The following is a 5,149-nucleotide window of genomic DNA, read 5'->3' as shown; positions in this document are numbered from 1 at the left end:
GAACTATATGGAACTTAGGTGTAAACTGTGTTTCTCTAAAGCTTATGAATCACTTAAATAGCAAAACAAATCAACACCAAAAGAGAAAATTAAATTCTATACAGCCCAGCATATCGCCCTACATGATACATTACTAATACCTGGGTTTGGTTAGATATTTATTCCTGGATCTCACATAGGTTAAAGGAGAACAACCATAATTAAACCTTTAATTCAACATTTCTTACTGATTCTAACTTGTACCTGAACATTATTGCTTAAGATTAATTAAAATTTCTGTTAATAAAGAAAAAATGCATTTCTAATATATTATGTAGATTTTAAGTGTCTGTTTAAAAAAAATTTGATTCTGTGTGTTTTCTGTCTTAGAAGAGCAGTTGCCTTTTGTTTTTATGGAGAATGGAAGACATGACTCTTTCAACAATTTGATGGCTTTTTTTATTCAATCTGTCCCTGGAAATCTATAACTAAAAGGTCAGATATTAAAAGATTTATGTTTTCTTTTATGTGATCTTTTTTATAAAAATCCCTCCTTTCTCTTCTTTTTACATGCCATTTGTTGTCTGTTTACTGTGCAGATGCTATCTAAAAAAAAAAAACCAAAACAAAACCAAACTTCCTGCAGTCAGAGGAAAATAATTCACTCACTTTTCAGATTGCAGCAATTGTGAAACAGGGTAACCATACAGGGCCTGCAGCCAAAATTCTCTCTGAGAGGGCCACATGCACCAGTGAGCCTTGTAAATCTTTTTTAAACTCAGTCTCAGTCCCGGATTTATTTGTTTTTCTAAGCAGACTGATCTGGCTCCCTTCAGGCCCTACAGAATGATCTGTCACTGTCTACCCAGATAACCTGAGGCAGCCAATAATGAAGTCAGCTCACCAGGCTTTGCAAATGGGCCTGGTATCTCAGATCATGTAAGACCTTTTCACTTATTAGGTTTCCACCTCAGGGTCTCCTCTGCCTCGCTGCCTTTCCCTGGTGTATGCACATGTGTGCAGTTGAAGTCGCCTCCTGGGAAGACTCTGGGACAGTCTGAGAGCAACTTGGTGATTTGATTAAAAAAAACAGAATTCTTCCAAGTTAAAGAAGCTCCCGGTTTTAGTTTGTTCTTATATTGATGCAGGTGTTTTTCAATGGCCTTGGAGGCTGATCTGTAATGAGCACAGCTGTTAAATACTTTCAGCCTTGACTCAGAGAGTAATAAAAAAACTTGTGACTTAGTTAAATGCAGGTCTTGACCTAACTCTGAAATAGAAGATTGTTTTTTTATTCGAGTAAATATTAGGTTATTTGGAATCAGGTGTAGATAACCCCAAAGCTATGAAGAAATGGTTTATATTAGGCATGTCATAGTCACAGAATCAGAGAATCGGACAAGTTGGAAGAAACCACAGTGGGTCACCTGGTCCAGCCTCCCTGCTCAACCAGAATCATCCTTGAGCACATGGCACAGGATTTTTGTCCAGATGGTTCTTGAATATCTCCAGTGAGGGAGATTTACCAACCTCTCTGGGCAATCTCTGCCAGTGCTTAGTTAATTGCCCAGTAAAGTTATTCATTATAATAACTATGAAAGGAAAGGTATGAAAAAAAGCCAGATTTTACTTTCCCAGTCTATATATTCCCAACACTCCCAGAGAATTTATGCATTTTCTCCTTCAGTTTTTATCTAGGTTGAATGTAACTCTTTTTCACTATATTTCTGTTTGCTACACTTCAATATTTAAAAAAAAATAAATATCAGTTTACACGATTCCATTAGCAAAATAAGGATCTTACTCTGATCACTCCGGATTTAAATGCAGGCCATAAAACTCCCATGCCCTTTACAATGCCTATAACCTCATATGGTGATATGCACTTCCCAGCAAAGAGTTAGTGTAGCAGCATTTTCTGCAAGCCTCACAAAATCAGAGGTGATGAATGAAGTTGACCACCTATTACTTCAGATGGAGATGTTCAATAACACAGCAACTTACCCAGTGATCTGAGCTCAGAAATGAGGCCTTATCGTACATTTTTGTTACCCATATTCTCAAGGCTTCACAGTTTTATCTTAGTTTCCTGACAGCACTCACTGGCTAAAAGTCAGCAATGGCTTTGGCTTTTTATTGGAGCTCTCTGGTGGCTTTTGCTATCACACAAAATAAGTGCAGAAAATGGTTAACCCACAGCTGAATCCCAAGCTAGAGATGTAGCTTGGATGTTTCAAAAGCTTTAATCCTCCTCTGGAGAAAAAGTGGTGTGAATCTTTGCTCTGGAACAAGATGTGTGCTTGGTTTTCTAACAAAAGTGTTAAAATCGAAATGTTTTAAATGAAATTGAGATCCACTATCTCTCTATGGCTTTGACAGTATTACTTTGACCTTAATTTTCACTGACTGAATAACAAAATTTCTTCAGAATTAGTTCCTTTTTAAATGTTTATTTGGTAGATTGTGTGGAGTGTTTCTATTACTATTTAAAGAAGATTCCCACACACAGAGTGAACTGAAAATTTTCAGTTATAGTTAAGTTCCACACAAACATAAGTATGGGCTGTGGAGTCCCACCCTGAAAGTGGCAGGGGCAGAGGCAGGAAGTGAAATTTTGCAGTAAAAGTTTCACAGAGCTGCTCATTAAATATGAAGTTAAAATTCTGATAATTTAGTAGACTAACTATAAACAATCAAGACTCCGGTCTTATTCCTGTGATCTATCCTGTTTCCTGTGTTATTATGGAAATAGATCATGGTAGAAAAAACTCATGATGGAATTCTGTCATTCAGCACCCCGTTAGAAAAAATAGTAACATGTTAGCAATGTGAAAACTATCATACATCAAAAACTAATTAGGTGCATTTTACACTTGATACAAATTATTAGGAATCTGCCAAATGTGCTCCTGGTGTGCATATACATGAATGAGGTAATTTGTTACCAAATATCTGATCTCAGCACACTCAATTAAACCAAAAAAATATATGAGTGAATTAGGGAAAATAAATTCTGCAGTGATATAACTTCTTCTTTTAAACTTACAGGCTGTCATTTAAAAACAGGAAAATTTCCACCTTTATGAGATGTAGAAGCACTGCAGCTTCCATTTGACAGTACATATTCCCTTCCTGAAGACTTTTAAGGAATCATAACAAAGCAACAAAAAAAAAACATACAGTGAAGAAAAGAATTTTCAGCATTTCTTTTCCATTAATACTTTATTTTCTCTTTTCCTGGATATGTATTCAGGTTGCTGGTACTTCAGGGCAATTATCATACTTTTTATGAAAGACTATGCATTAGAATGTTAGAAATAGACTTTGACAGAATTTTAAACCAACAGCTAATGGCCTTATTTTCAGGTAAAACTTTCTAACAGAAGGCTTTTTGATGACAGTATATGCCACATAAGGATGACTGGCAGACCCTAAAAGATCAATACTACTTAGATAGGATGATGATTAGTGTCAGCAGAAAAGAAAGTTATTAGGACTTTATGAAGGGAACAGAGAAGCAGAGCCAGATTTGGAGCTGCACACATTTGAAGAAATGCACTGGCTTTTCTGGCTAACTGCTTGGCAGCTCTAGCATTATATATTCATCACAGATCATTTCAGTGAAGACTTATAAATTTTGTATCAGTCTGACTTGGGCAATGCCTTATGGCCATCTGTTCACATGACAGTGTAATCCCCAGTTCACACTAATTGTACACTTCCTTCACAGGAAAGCCCTGGAATAAGCAAAAAGAGAACAAACTCAGCACCTGTGTCTGCAGTTTACCTGGAAAAGTGCATGACAGGAACATGAAACAAGGAGTTATCCTGGGAACAATTAATACAGACCAGCAGAAACTGCATTAAACGTTTCTTCTTTTTACAGTGCCCTGGACCTGGGGCCACACACATGCACCCACATGCACTCTGAAGCCTTTTACCATTTACCCAGAGGTAAAGTGGAAGAGATGGGTAGATCATACTTCCTGTTCTATCAGAATAAAAGGCTTACCAGACTGTTTGCCATTAGCATTCTACTCTGAATTCACCTCTTTTAGCTACACAATTCTCTAAATCACCTGTGCAATAAACCTAGCTCTTCTAATTACCTGTACCAGTGTGAAAACTTTAATCATTTACATGTTTCAAATTTTCAGATATTCTCTCATGCTTCCATTTTGGCACCCAGTTTTGAAGAGAGGATGGAAAATGGTGTAGAAATTACATAAACAGAATTTTAAAAATCTGTCACAGAGTTGGTGACCTGCTTTTCACAGCTCATCTTTATCAGGTTTCTACATATTTTCCTCACTGAATTCCTAGTTACATTCCTTACAAATTAGAGCTCTGCTTTAGAAAATCAAGTACATATTCTTGTTCCTGTACTAAATAACCATCATAATCCTCAATGTGTCATGTCCATTGTGGTTACAGCCTCACTAAGGACATCACCTCTCTTTTGCAAATTCCATGAAGCACTCAGCACACTTAGAAATAGCGTATTTTTTTTCCCCAACATAAATTACTCCTCTCAATAATATGGTCATGATGTTGACAGCTCAGAGACTTAGGCACAAAGAAACAACCAAACAAATGCTAAAGCTGGTTCAAGAAGCTCTTTGATACCACTGACCAAAATTCTTGAACAAGAGCCTATTGGCTTCTGCTCATGCGTCTTATGCAGGTAATGACCTGCTTCCACTGAATCAAAAAACTTAAATCCCTTGGAAACTTGAACTGTTGCATCGTGTAGATTTCAGTTTTACATCTAGGACTTCTCAAGGAACAATGTCAGACGCACTGAGATTTTGGACCTAAGAACTGCTCCCTGAAAGCACTCAGCAAAAAGAAGGTTCAGGGAAATAAATTGCCAGAGTCATGGGGAAATTAGCCACAGGAAACAGAGAAGGGGAAAAAAACAAGAGAGAGACAAAGAATGATGTAGAGGTTTCACATTCTTTTATATACTAGTGCATGAGTTCAAAGTGAAAAACATGCCCTTGCCACCACAAACACTGCTTTTGCCTCCAAAATATGGTTGCTCCATTCTGCCACATGGAAAGAGGGAAATAAAGAAAGTAGATGGTAAGCCATCAGTGCTCAAGGACTGCATTCAACGTGCAAGTGGAGATAAAAAACACAGTGTTATGCAAAAACAGCTAAAGAAAAC

General features: G+C 37.1%; 1 long non-coding RNA gene across 1 annotated transcript in view; it reads left to right on the top strand.

The window, feature by feature from the left end:
- The window catches only part of LOC148184493 (uncharacterized), a 4,973-nt gene extending 961 nt beyond the window's left edge, over positions 1-4,012 (top strand). Inside the window, exons 2-3 of the long non-coding RNA XR_015772360.1 lie at positions 370-474; positions 3,710-4,012. This is a non-coding gene — a long non-coding RNA (uncharacterized LOC148184493). The remainder of the gene's footprint in view (positions 1-369; positions 475-3,709) is intronic.
- The last annotated feature ends 1,137 nt before the right edge of the window (positions 4,013-5,149 follow it).

Source organism: Pseudopodoces humilis, chromosome 4 (genome assembly GCF_049639895.1).
Source record: "Pseudopodoces humilis isolate 2021_Gansu_Grassland_sample_001 chromosome 4, ASM4963989v1, whole genome shotgun sequence".
Lineage (NCBI taxonomy): Eukaryota > Metazoa > Chordata > Aves > Passeriformes > Paridae > Pseudopodoces > Pseudopodoces humilis.
The sequence above is the reverse complement of the archived record's forward strand: the minus strand, read 5'-3'. Positions and strand labels throughout refer to the sequence as shown.